This window comes from Scyliorhinus canicula, chromosome 12 (genome assembly GCF_902713615.1).
Source record: "Scyliorhinus canicula chromosome 12, sScyCan1.1, whole genome shotgun sequence".
Taxonomy (NCBI): domain Eukaryota; kingdom Metazoa; phylum Chordata; class Chondrichthyes; order Carcharhiniformes; family Scyliorhinidae; genus Scyliorhinus; species Scyliorhinus canicula.
This window is the reverse complement of record NC_052157.1, coordinates 52,963,360-52,978,298: the sequence shown is the minus strand read 5'-3', so window position 1 is coordinate 52,978,298 and position 14,939 is coordinate 52,963,360.

Sequence of the window (14,939 nt, the reverse complement as noted above, 5' to 3'; positions counted from 1 at the left end):
AACACCCGCAAAGTGAAGTAACCAGCAAAGTGACTACACCCGCAAAGCGAAGACACCAGGAAAGTGAAGATACCAGCAAAGTGAAAACACCCGCAAAGTGAAGTAACCAGCAGTGACTACACTTGCAAAGCGAAGACACCAGCAAAGTGAAGATACCAGCAAAGTGAAGACACCAGCAAAGCGAAGACACCCTCAAAGTGAAGACACCCTCAAAGTGAAGACACCCGCAAAGTGAAGACACCAGCAAAATGAATACACCTGCAAAGTGAAGACACCAGCAAAGTGAAAACACCAGCAAAGTGAAAACACCAGCAAAGTGAAAACACCAGCAAAGTGAAGATACCAGCAAAGTGAAGACATCAGCAAAGTGAAAACACCCGCAAAGTGAAGACAACCGCAAAGTGAAGACACCCGCAAAATGAACACACCTGCAAAGTGAAGACACCCGCAAAGTGAAGACACCAGCAAAGTGAAGACAACCGCAAAGTGAAGACACCAGCAAAGTGAAGACAACCACAAAGTGAAGACACCAGCAAAGTGAGTACACCAGCAAAGTGAAGACACCAGCAAAGTGAAGACACCAGCAAAGTGACTACACCTGCAAAGCGAAGAACATAAGAACATAGGGTTTAAGACTTGGCAGGAGATCCCAGACCCGTGTCATGCTCCTCGTGTGCGATGTGGGAGCTCAGGGACACGTCCACTGTCCCTGGCTCCTTCACGTGCAAGAAGTGTGTTCAGTTGCAGCTCTTGTTAGACCGCTTGACGGCTCTGGAGCTGCGGATGGACTCACTTTGGCGCATCCGCGATGCTGAGGAGGTCGTGGATAGCACGTTTAGCGAGTTGGTCACACCGCAGGTGAAGGTTACTGAGGGAGATAGAAAATGGGTGACCAAAAGAAAGAGCAAGAGTAGGAAGGCAGTGCAGGTGACCCCTGCTGTCATCTCCCTGCAAAACAGATATACCGCTTTGGATACTGTTGAGGGAGATGGCTCACCAGGGGAAGGCAGCAGCAGCCAGGTTCATGGCACCGTGGCTGGCTCTGCTGCACAGCAGGGCAGGAAGAAAAATGGCAGGGCTATAGTGATAGGGGACTCGATCGTAAGGGGAATAGACAGGCGGTTCTGTGGACGCAATCGAGACTCCAGGATGGTATGTTGCCTCCCTGGTGCAAGGGTCAAGGATGTCTCGGAGCGGCTGCAGGACATTCTGGGGGGGGAGGGTGAACAGCCAGCTGTCGTGGTGCACATAGGCACCAACGATATAGGTAAAAAACGGGATGAGGTCCTACAAGCAGAATTCAGGGAGTTAGGAGTTAAACTAAAAAGTAGGACCTCAAAGGTAGTAATCTCAGGATTGCTACCAGTGCCACGAGCTAGTCAGAGTAGGAATGTCAGGATAGATAGGATGAATGCGTGGCTCGAGAGATGGTGCAAGAGGGAGGGATTCAAATTCCTGGGGCATTGGGATCGGTTCTGGGGGAGGTGGGACCAGTACAAACCGGACGGTCTGCACTTGGGCAGGACTGGAACCGATGTCCTAGGGGGGGCGTTTTCTAGAGCTGTTGGGGAGGGTTTAAACTAATGTGGCAGGGGGATGGGAACCAATGCTGGAAGTTGGAAGGTAGTAAAACAGGGACAGAAACAAAAGGAAGTAAGGGGAAAAGTGCAAGGGAGAGAAGACATAGTCAGAAATCCATAAGGGCGACAGTACAAGGTACAGTGACTGAGGGGAGCACAGTGAATAGGCCCAATAATAACAAAAGGAATAAAACTGGAGATGTTAAGATTCAAAACAGAGGTAAAAAAACCAACATAAGTGTACTTTACCTGAATGCTCGTAGTATTCGGAATAAAGTAAATGAGTTGGTGGCACAAATCATCGTAAATGACTATGATTTAGTGGCCATTACTGAAACATGGTTAAAGGATGGTCACGACTGGGAGTTAAATATCCGAGGGTATCAAACTATTCGGAAGGACAGAGTGGATGGTAAGGGAGGTGGTGTTGCTCTGTTATTTAAGGATGACATCCGGGCAATAGTAAGGGATGACATCGGTGCTATGGAGGATAAGGTTGAATCCATTTGGGTGGAAATCAGGAATAGTAAGGCGAAAAAGTCACTGATAGGAGTAGTCTATCGGCCACCAAATAGTAACGATATGGTGGGGCAGGCAATAAACAAAGAAATAACTGATGCATGTAGAAATGGTACAGCAGTTATCATGGGGGATTTTAATCTACATGTCGATTGGTTTAACCAGGTCGGTCAAGGCAACCGTGAGGAGGAGTTTATAGAATGTATCCGCGATAGTTTCCTAGAACCGTATGTAATGGAACCTACGAGGGAACAAGCGGTCCTAGATCTTGTCCTGTGTAATGAGACAGGATTGATTCATGATCTCATAGTTAGGGATCCTCTCGGAAGGAGCGATCACAATATGGTGGAATTTAAAATACAGATGGAGGGTGAGAAAGTAAAATCAAATACTAGTGTTTTGTGTTTAAACAAAGGAGATTACAAGGGGATGAGAGAAGAACTAGCTAAGGTAGACTGGGAGCTAAGACTTTATGGTGGAACAGTTGAGGAACAGTGGAGAACCTTCCAAGCGATTTTTCACAGTGCTCAGCAAAGGTTTATACCAACAAAAAGGAAGGACGGAAGAAAGAGGGAAAATCGACCGTGGATATCTAAGGAAATAAGGGAGAGTGTCAAATTGAAGGAAAAAGCATATAAAGTGGCAAAGATTGCTGGGAGATTAGAGGACTGGGAAATCTTTAGGGGGCAACAGAAAGCTACTAAAAAAGCTATAAAGAAGAGTAAGATAGAGTATGAGAGTAAACTTGCTCAGAATATAAAAACAGACAGTAAAAGTTTTTACAAATATATAAGACAAAAAAGAGTGGCTAAGGTAAATATTGGTCCTTTAGAGGATGAGAAGGGAGTTTTAATAATGGGAAATGAGGAAATGGCTGAGGAACTGAACAGGTTTTTTGGGTCAGTCTTCACAGTGGAAGACACAAATAACATGCCAGCGACTGATAGAAATGAGGCTATGACAGGTGAGGACCTTGAGAGGATTGTTATCACTAAGGAGGGAGTGATGGGCAAGCTAATGGGGCTAAAGGTAGACAAGTCTCCTGGCCCTGATGGAATGCATCCCAGAGTGCTAAAAGAGATGGCTAGGGAAATTGCAGATGCACTAGTGATAATTTACCGAAATTCACTAGACTCTGGGGTGGTCCCGGTGGATTGGAAATTAGCAAATGTGACGCCACTGTTTAAAAAAGGAGGTAGGCAGAAAGCAGGAAATTATAGGCCAGTGAGTTTAACTTCGGTAATAGGGAAGATGCTGGAATCTATCATCAAGGAAGAAATTGCGAGGCATCTGGATAGAAATTGTCCCATTGGGCAGACGCAGCATGGGTTCGCTAAAGGCAGGTCATGCCTAACTAATTTAGTGGAATTTTTTGAGGACATTACCAATGCAGTAGATAACGGGGAGCCGATGGATGTGGTATATCTGGATTTCCAGAAAGCCTTTGACAAGGTGCCACACAAAAGGTTGCTGTATAAGATAAAGATGCATGGCATTAAGGGTAAAGTAGTAGCATGGATAGAGGATTGGTTAATTAATAGAAAGCAAAGAGTTGGGATAAATGGGTGTTTCTCTGGTTGGCAATCAGTAGCTAGTGGTGTCCCTCAGGGATCCGTGTTGGGCCCACAATTGTTCACAATTTACATTGATGATTTGGAGTTGGGGACCAAGGGCAATGTGTCCAAGTTTGCAGATGACACTAAGATGAGTGGTAAAGCGAAAAGTGCAGAGGATACTGGAAGTCTGCAGAGGGATTTGGATAGGTTAAGTGAATGGGCTCGGGTCTGGCAGATGGAATACAATGTTGACAAATGTGAGGTTATCCATTTTGGTAGGAATAACAGCAAACGGGATTATTATTTAAACGATAAAATATTAAAGCATGCCGCTGTTCAGAGAGACTTGGGTGTGCTAGTGCATGAGTCACAGAAGGTTGGTTTACAAGTGCAACAGGTGATTAAGAAGGCAAATGGAATTTTGTCCTTCATTGCTAGAGGGATGGAGTTTAAGACTAGGGAGGTTATGTTGCAACTGTATAAGGTGTTAGTGCGGCCACACCTGGAGTATTGTGTTCAGTTTGGTCTCCTTACTTGAGAAAGGACGTGCTGGCACTGGAGGGTGTGCAGAGGAGATTCACTAGGTTAATCCCAGAGCTGAAGGGGTTGGATTATGAGGAGAGGTTGAGTAGACTGGGACTGTACTCATTGGAATTTAGAAGGATGAGGGGGGATCTTATAGAAACATTTAAATTATGAAGGGAATAGATAGGATAGATGCGGGCAGGTTGTTTCCACTGGCGGGTGACAGCAGAACTAGGGGGCATAGCCTCAAAATAAGGGGAAGTAGATTTAGGACTGAGTTTAGGAGGAACTTCTTCACCCAAAGGGTTGTGAATCTATGGAATTCCTTGCCCAGTGAAGCAGTTGAGGCTCCTTCATTACATGTTTTTAAGGTAAAGATAGATAGTTTTTTGAAGAATAAAGGGATTAAGGGTTATGGTGTTCGGGCCGGAAAGTGGAGCTGAGTCCACAAAAGATCAGCCATGATCTAATTGAATGGCGGAGCAGGCTCGAGGGGCCAGATGGCCTACTCCTGCTCCTAGTTCTTATGTTCTTATGTTCTTATAAGAACTAGGAGCAGGAGTAGGCCATCTGGCTTCTCGAGCCTGCTCCACCATTCAATGAGATCATGGCTGATCTTTTGTGGACTCAGCTCCACTTTCCGGCCTGAACACCATAACCCTTAATCCCTTTATTCTTCAAAAAACTATCTATCTTTATCTTAAAAACATTTAATGAAGGAGCCTCAATTGCTTCACTGGGCAAGGAATTCCATAGATTCACAACCCTTTGGGTGAAGAAGTTCCTCCTAAACTCAGTCCTAAATCTACTTCCCCTTATTTTGAGGCTATGTCCCCTAGTTCTGCTTTCACCCGCCAGTGGAAACAACCTGCCCGCATCTATCCTATCTATTCCCTTCATAATTTTAAATGTTTCTATAAGATCCTCCCTCATCCTTCTAAATTCCAACGAGTACAGTCCCAGTCTACTCAACCTCTCCTCATAATCCAACCCCTTCAGCTCTGGGATTAACCTAGTGAATCTCCTCTGCACACCCTCCAGTGCCAGTATGTCTTTTCTCAAGTAAGGAGACCAAAACTGAACACAATACTCCAGGTGTGGCCTCACTAACACCTTATACAATTGCAACATAACCTCCCTAGTCTTAAATTCCATCCCTCTAGCAATGAAGGACAAAATTCCATTTGCCTTCTTAATCACCTGTTGCACCTTGTTAAGTAATGGGTTAAGAGACTTTGCAATTAGTTGTCTCATTTATGTTAAGTGTTCAATGATTGTCTCATTTATGTTAAGTGTTTAATGATTGACACTGATTATGTACAGGGGCTTCAGGTGGACTCTGGAGCTTGTGATGATCTGTAGAGTTCTGTGCAGAGTGAGTTTGAATCATTAAAGGTGTGTTGGTGAAAAAGGAGCTGAACTCTTGCCTCTTCATACCACAGCATCTAGTACATGTTAACAATGGTAGCAGAGAATGGTTGCTGTGAAGGCTTGAAAGATACAATTTTTCCAGATCAAACCAAGGAGTGAAAAAAAAAAGGGAAACATGGCTGAACCCAGGACAAAGATGGTTGGTTATGATTATCCTCCCCTATTTTCTGAAAGGGAATCATACGACCAATGGAGAAGTGCAGTAGTTATGTGGACTAAGGTGACTGCTTTAGGAAAGAGAAAACAAGGTATGGCATTGGCTCTTTCTTTACCATATGGCAGTAAAATCCGAAACAAAGTGCTTTCTGAGCTGGAGTTGGAAGAGCTAGACTCAGAAGAAGGTCTGGCGACTTTATTACTTTATATGGACAAGATTTATAAGAAAGATGACTTGTTAAGTGCGTATGAAGCATGGTCGGATTTTGATAAGTTCCGGAAAATGGAGGATTTATCTATGGAAGACTATATAATGGAATTTGGCAGACTATATAAAAAGCTGCAGAAACACAGGCTGGAATTTCCACAGCCTGTGTTGGCCTTTAAATTACTTGACTGTGCTAGAGTGAGCAACATGGATAGGCTCCTGGTTTTGACAGGAGTTCCGTTTACGGATAACGATACCTTATTCGAACAGATTACAGCAGCTTAAAAATTTTTTGGGGGGAAACATTCGATTCCAATGGCTCTGATGACCCAAATAGGTCAGCCTGCTATAAGGCAGAATATGGAAGATACACTACTAACAGGATGGCGAAATCATATGGCTACGAACAGACCTCAAGACTATAAAAGAAGACCGAGACAAGGAAATTATGAAGCCAGAAACCCAGTTAGAAGTTACAATAGGAGGATGAACCCCAGAAATGCACGGGGCATGATAAATCGATGTTTTCGATGTGACTCTCAATACCATTATGCTTTGAACTGTCCAACTCATTATGATAGAGTATTTGAAGCGACACATGACACGGAAGAGTCAGAAGAGGAAAAAGATAGTGACCAGAAAGAAGGCATTGTCCTATTAACAAGCTGTTTTACGCAGGCAATGAGGGTGTTGGTTGCAGAATCTTTTAACTGTGCTGTATTGGACAGTGGCTGCACATCTACTGTCTGTGGGATTGACTGGTTAAAATGTTATCTGGACTCATTGGATGATGAAAATCGTAACAAGGTTAAGGAATTTAAAAGTTCCACAAGTTTCAGATTTGGGGATGATAATACTCTGAAGTCGTTGAAAAGAATGGTGATCCCTTGCAATATTTCTGGAGTGAATCATTTTATTAGCACGGGTGTTGTATCAAGTGAGATACCTTTGCTTCTGAGCAGACCGTCGATGAAGAAAGCACACATGAAACTGGATATGGAACAGGATAAGGCAACAGTTTTTGGAAAGACGGTGGACTTACAATTTACACAGTCGGGACATTATTGTATTCCATTATTGACAAATAATGTTTCAAGTAGAGTGGTTAAGGATGTATTAATGACAGTTGATAATGCGACTTTAGCTGGTAAAAATCTTATTGTAGTAAAACTGCATAGGCAATTTGCACATCCGTCTCCTTGGAGGCTGAAAAATTTATTAAAGGATGCAGGGGTAAGGGATGATGACTATTCTAAGCTGATAGAACAGGTTAGTGATCACTGTGAAGTTTGCAGGAAGTACAGAAGGACACCAGCACGACCGACAGTAACCCTACCTTTGGCCAGGGATTTTAATGACATTGTGGCCATAGACCTTAAGATCTGGGATAAAGCAAATAATATATTTATTTTGCATTTTGTAGATTTAGCTACCAGATTTAGTCAATTAACGATTGTACAAAGTAAAGAAAAGAGAGTAATTTTGGACAAAATTGTGGAAAAATGGATCAGGACAGGAATGTGTCCACCAGCAAAATTCTTTACGGACAACGGGGGAGAATTTGCTAATGGTGAGTTTAGCGATATGTGTGAAAACATGAATATCAGAGTTATGAACACGGCTGCCAAAAGCCCGTTTAGTAATGGTGTCTGCGAAAGAAATCATGCTGTTATCGATGACATGCTTCGGAAAATTTTGGGAGATCGACCAAACTGCACGCTAAATTCAGCTTTAGCATGGGCGGTACATGCAAAGAATTCATTGCAGATGGTTGGGGGCTATAGTCCTTATCAATTAGTGTTTGGTAGAAATCCTAAAATTCCCTCCATTTTGGATGACTAGCCTCCAGCTTGGGAAGGGACTACAATTAGCTCAAGTTTTGCTGAACATTTAAATGCGTTACATAGCAGTAGAAAAGCTTTTTTGGAAGCAGAGGTCTCTGAAAGAATTCTCAGAGCTTTAAGACATAATGTACAGCGATCAGATGCCGTTTTTCAACAAGGAGAAATGGTATACTATAAGAGAGACAATTCTAATGAATGGAAAGGCCTAGGGAAGATCATAGGCATAGATGGCAAAACATTTATTTTGCAACATGGTAATAAAACTGTTAGGGTACTTTCATCAAGGATAATGGGTACCGATTACAAATTTTCAAATTTAGACAGAGCAGACAGAACGATGAACCAGAGTCATCTGGTACGCATGTGTTACAGAACTATGAGGACCAGTTAACTGATATAGACAGGGTTTCTGTAGAGGAACACGATAGAACATAGAACATAGAACAGTACAGCACAGAACAGGCCCTTCAGCCCTCGATGTTGTGCCGAGCAATGATCACCCTACTCAAACCCACGTATCCACCCTATACCCGTAACCCAACAACCCCCCCCCCCCAACCTTACTTTTTTAGGACACTATGGGCAATTTAGCATAGCCAATCCACCTAACCCGCACATCTTTGGACTGTGGGAGGAAACCGGAGCACCCGGAGGAAACCCACGCACACACGGGGAGGACGTGCAGACTCCGCACAGTGACCCAGCCGGGAACCGAACCTGGGACCCTGGAGCTGTGAAGCACTTATGCTAACCACCATGCTACCGTACTGCCCTGATAAATACTTCTGATAAATTAGATCAGGCCATTTTTCCGAAAGGGCAACTGCCAAAGGTTGGTACAAAAGTGACATACTTGCCTGAAGGGTCTAGTCAATGGAAGGATGCAACTGTTATTAGTAGAGCAGGGAAGGCCACTGGAAAGTATAAACATTGGTTGAATGTACAGCATTCAGGGGAGGAAGTTAAGACAATGGATTGGGAAAATGAAGTTCAAAAATGGAGGGCACAGAAATGCAGTGCTAGTTCAGATAGTACATCAGATAGTGAACAGGTTCACAGGAAAAGGTCGAGAACTATTGAAAGGACATCCCGCTACAGAAGAGAAAGATCAAGCAGTAGCAGTACAGAACGAGATACCAGGCAGGAAAGGGGACGTAGTTTATCAAGATCTCGGAACAGGAGTAAGACTACGAATACTATTCGAAGTAGAAGCCCACATGCACGTGAGATTTTGGTGGCTACAAATAAATTAGATGAAAAAGTTATCAAAGATGCTAAACAGCAAGAATTGCATAGTTGGAGTGAATTTGGGGTATACACGGAAGTACCGGATAGGGGACAAAAAGCTCTATCCCACAGATGGATTTGTACAGAAAAGGTTCTTCCAGATGGAACTTATATGGCAAGGGGATTTGAAGAAAACTTAGACGATCAGGACTTAAGGGTAGATTCACCTACAGCAGGAAAGGTTATTTTAAAGATCTTCTTGGCTCTATTAGCCACAAAGGCATGGGACTGCAAATCTATAGATATAAAAGCTGCCTTTTTGCAGGGGCATCAGCTCCAGAGAGACATTTTTCTCCGTCTTCCTAAAGAAGCAGCTAACACAGAAGGGGTACTGTGGAAGTTGAACAAATGTGTATATGGATTAAATGATGCATCTTATTTCCTTAGATATCCATGGTCGATTTTCCCTCTTTCTACCATCCTTCCTTTTTGTTGGTATAAACCTTTGCTGAGCACAGTGAAAAATCGCTTGGAAGGTTCTCCACTGTTCCTCAACTGTTCCACCATAAAGTCTTTGCTCCCAGTCTACCTTAGATAGTTCTTCTCTCATCCCATTGTAATCTCCTTTGTTTAAACACAAAACACTAGTATTTGATTTTACTTTCTCACCTCCATCTGTATTTTAAATTCCACCATATTGTGATCGCTCCTTCCGAGAGGATCCCTAACTATGAGATCATGAATCAATCCTGTCTCATTACACAGGACAAGATCTAGGACCGCTTGTTCCCTCGCAGGTTCCATTACATACTGTTCTAGGAAACTATCGCGGATACATTCTATAAACTCCTCCTCGAGGTTGCCTTGACCAACCTGGTTAAACCAATCGACATGTAGATTAAAATCCCCCACGATAACTGCTGTACCCTTTCTACATGTATCAGTTATTTCTTTGTTTATTGCCTGCCCCACGATAACGTTACTATTTTGTGGCCGGTAGACTACTCCTATCAGTGTCTTTTCCGCCTTACTATTCCTGATTTCCACCCAAATGGATTCAACCTTATCCTCCATGGCACCGATGTCATCCCTTACTATTGCCCGGATGTCATCCTTAAATAACAGAGCAACACCACTTCCCTTACCATCCTCTCTGTCCTTCCGAATAGTTTGATACCCTCGGATATTTAACTCCCAGTCATGACCATCCTTTAACCTTGTTTCAGTAATGGCCACTAAATCATAGTCATTCACGATGATTTGTGCCATCAACTCATTTACTGTATTCCGAATACTACGAGCATTCAGGTAAAGTACACTAATGTTGTTTTTTTTTTACCTCTGTTTTGAATCTTAACATCTCCAGTTTTATTCCTTTTAGTATTACTGGGCCTATTCACTGAGCTCCCCTCAGTTACTGTACCTTGTACTGTCGTCCTTTTTGATTTTTGACTATGCCTTCTCTGCCTTGCACTTTTCCCCTTACTTCCTTTTGCTTCTGTCACTGTTTTACTACCTTCCAACTTCCTGCATCGGTTCCCATCCCCCTGCCACGTTAGTTTAAACCCTCCCCAACAGCACTAGCAAACACCCGCCCTAGGACATCGGTGCCAGTCCTGCCAAGGTGCAGACCGTCCGGTTTGTACTGGTCCCACCTCCCCCAGAACCGGTCCCAATGCCCCAGGAATTTGAATCCCTCCCTCTTGCACCATCTCTCGAGCCACGCATTCATCCTATCTATCCTGACATTCCTACTCTGACTAGTTCGTGGCACTGGTAGCAATCCTGAGATTACTACCTTTGAGGTCCTACTTTTTTGTTTAACTCCTAACTCCCTGAATTCCGCTTGTAGGACCTCATCCAGTTTTTTACCTATATCGTTGGTGCCTATGTGCACCACGACAGCTGGCTGTTCACCCCCCCCCCCCCCAAATGTCCTGCAGCCGCTCCGAGACACCCTTGACCCTTGCACCAGGGAGGCAACATACCATCCTGGTGACACCAGCAAAGTGAAGACACCAGCAAAGCGAAGACACCCACAAAGCGAAGACATCCGCAAAGTGAAGACACCAGCAAAGTGAAGACACCAGCAAAATGAAGACACCAGCAAAGTGAAAACACTCGCAAAGTGAAGACGTCAGCAAAGTGAAGACACCCACAAAATGAAGATAACTGCAAAGTGAAGACGTTAGCAAAGTGAATACACCCGCAAAGTGAAGACAACCGCAAAGTGAAGACATCAGCAAAGTGAAGACAACCACAAAGTGAAGACAACTGCAAAGTGAAGACATCAACAAAGTGAATACACCTGCAAAGTGAGACACTAGCACAGTGAAGACACCTACAAAGCCAAGACAACCACAACGTGAAGAGACCAGCAAAGTGAACACACCAGTAAAGCAAAGGGCCGGAAAGTGGAGCTGAGTCCATAAAAGATCAGCCATGATCTCATTGAATGGCGGAGCAGGCTCGAGGGGCCATATAGTCTACTCCTGCTCCTAGTTCTTATGTCCTTACGTAAACGCAAAGCAAAGACAACAGCAAAGTAGACACCAGAAAAGTGACGATGCCAGCAAAGCAAAGACAGCAGAAAAGTGAAGACACCCACAACGTGAAGAGACAAGCAAAGTGAAGACACCAGCAAAGTAGACACCAGAAAAGTGAAGATGCCAGCAAAGCAAAGACAGCAGAAAAGTGAAGACACCCGCAACGTGAAGAGACAAGCAAAGTGAAGACACCAGCAAAGCGATGACACCAGCAATGCGAAAACACCCGTATAGTGAAGATACCAGCAGAGTGAAAACAGCAGCAAAGTGAAAACACCCGCAAAGTGAAAACACCCGCAAAGTGAAGACACTCATAAAGTGAAAACACCCGCAAAGTGAAGATACCAGTAAAGTGATGACACTAGCAAAGCGAACACACCCGCAACGTGAAAACACCAGCAACGTGAAGAAACCTGCAAAGTGAAGACACCCGCAAAGTGAAGACATCCGCAAAGTGAAGACATACGCAAAGCAAAGACAAAGCAGGCTCGAGGGGCCATATAGCCTACTCCTGCTCCTAGTTCTGATGTTCTTATATAAAAGCAAAGCGGAGACAACAGTAAAGTAAAGACACCAGGAAAGTGAAGATGCCAGCAAAGCAAAGACAACAGAAAAGCGAAGACACCAGCAGAGGGAATACACCCGCAAAATGAAGACACCTGCAAAGCGAAGACACCCGCAACGTGAAGAGACCTGCAAAGTGAAGACACCTGTAAAGCGAAGATACTTGCAACGTGAAGAGACTTGCAAAGTGAAGACACCTGCAAAGCGAAGACACCCGCAAAGAGAAGACACCCGCAAAGCGAAGACACCCGCAAAGTGAAGACACCAGCTAAGTGAAGACACCAGCAAAGTGAATACACCCGCAAAATGAAGACATCCGCAGTGAAGACAACTGCAAAGTGAAGACACCAGCAAAGTGAAGACACCAGCAACGTGAAGACACCTGCAAAGTGAAGACAACAGTAAAGTGAAGACACCAGTAAATTGTAGACTACCGCAAAATGAAGACACACGCAAAGCGAAGACATCAGCAAAGTGAAAATACTGCAAAGTGAAGATACCAGCAAAGTGAAAACACCCGCAAACTGAAAACACCCGCAAAGTGATGACACCAGCAAAGTGAAGACACCCGCAAAGTGAAGACACCAGCCAAGTGAAAACATTGGCAAAGCGAAGACACCAGCAAAGTGAAAACACCCGCAAACTGAAAACACCCTCAAAGTGAAGACACCCGCAAAGTGAAGATACCAGCAAAGTGACTACACCTGCAAAATGAAGATACCAGCAAAGTGAAGACAACAGCAAAGTGAAGACAACAGCAAAGTGAAGACACCAGCAAAGTGAAGACAACCACAAAGTGAAGACACCCGCAAAGTGATAACACCCGCAAAGTGAAGACACCAGCTAAGTGAAGACACCCGCATAATGAAGACATCCGCAGTGAAGACATTGGCAAAGCGAAGACACCAGCAAAGTGAAAACACCCGCAAACTGAAAACACCCTCAAAGTGAAGACACCCGCAAAGTGAAGATACCAGCAAAGTGACTACACCTGCAAAATGAAGATACCAGCAAAGTGAAGATACCATCAAAGTGAAAACAGCCGCAAAGTGAAGATAAAGTGAAGTCCCAAGGGGCCTCACGGTAGCACGGTGGTTAGCATCAATGCTTCACAGCTCCAGGGTCCCAGGTTCGATTCCCGGCTGGGTCACTGTCTGTGTGGAGTCTGCACGTCCTCCCCGTGTGTGCGTGGGTTTCCTCCGGGTGCTCCGGTTTCCTCCCACAGTCCAAAGATGTGCAGGTTAGGTGGATTGGCCATGCTAAATTGCCCGTAGTGTAAGGTTAATGGGGGGATTGTTGGGTTACGGGTATACGGGTTACGTGGGTTTAAGTAGGGTGATCATTGCTCGGCACAACATCGAGGGTCGAAGGGCCTGTTCTGTGCTGTACTGTTCTATGTTCTATACCAGCAAAGCGAAGACACCAGCAAGGCGAAGACACCTGCAAAGTGAAGATACCAGCAAAGTGAAGACACCAGCAAAGCGAAGACACCTGCAAAGTGAAGACACCCGCAAAGTATATGTCCCCGTCAGGCAGGGAAGAGATGGTCGAGTGAGGGGACCATGGTTGACAAGAGAGGTTGAATGTCTTGTTAAGAGGAAGAAGGAGACTTATGTAAGGCTGAGGAAACAAGGTTCAGACAGGGCACTGGAGGGCTACAAGATAGCCAGGAGGGAACTGAAGAAAAGGATTAGGAGAGCTAAGAGAGGGCATAAAAAATCTTTGGCGGGTAGGATCAGGGAAAACCCCAAGGCCTTTTACACATATGTGAGAAATATGTGAATGACTAGAGCGAGGGTAGGTACGATCAAGGACAATAGTGGGAGATTGTGTATTGAAATGAAATGAAAATGAAAATCGCTTCTTGTCACGAGTAGGCTTCAAATGAAGTTACTGTGAAAAACCCCTAGTCGCCACATTCCGGCACCTGTTCGGGGAGGCTGTTACGGGAATCGAACCGTGCTGCTGGCCTGCTTGGTCTGCTCTCAAAGCCAGTGATTTAGCCCTGTGCTAAACAGCCCCATAAAATACTTATTGTCACGAGTAGGCTTCAATGAAGTTACTGTGAAAAGCCCCTAGTCACCACATTCTGGAGCCTGTTCGGGGAGGCTAGTACGGGAATCAAACCGTGCTGCTGGCCTGCCTTGGTCTGCTTTCAGAGCCAGCGATTTAGCCCAGTGAGCTAAACCAGCCATTGAGTCTGAAGAGATAGGAGAGGTCTTGAACGAATACCTTTCTTCAGTATTTACAAATGAGAGGGGCCATATTGTTGGAGAGGACAGTGTGAAACAGACTGGTAAGCTCGAGGAGATACTTGTTAGGAAGGAAGATGTGTTGGGCGTTTTGAAAAACTTGAGGATAGACAAGTCCCCCGGGCCTGACGGGATATAGAACATAGAACATAGAACAGTACAGCACAGAACAGGCCCTTCGGCCCTCGATGTTGTGCCGAGCAATGATCACCCTACTCAAACCCACGTATCCACCCTATACCCGTAACCCAAGAACCCCCCCTTAACCTTACTTTTTTTTAGGACACTACGGGCAATTTAGCATGGCCAATCCACCTAACCCGCACATCTTTGGACTGTGGGAGGAAACCGGAGCACCCGGAGGAAACCCACGCACACACGGGGAGGACGTGTAGACTCCGCACAGACAGTGACCCAGCCGGGAAACGAACCTGGGACCTGGGACTCTGGAGCTGTGAAGCATTTATGCTAACCACCATGCTACCGTGCTGCCCAATATATCCAAGGATTCTATGGGAAGCAAGAAATGAA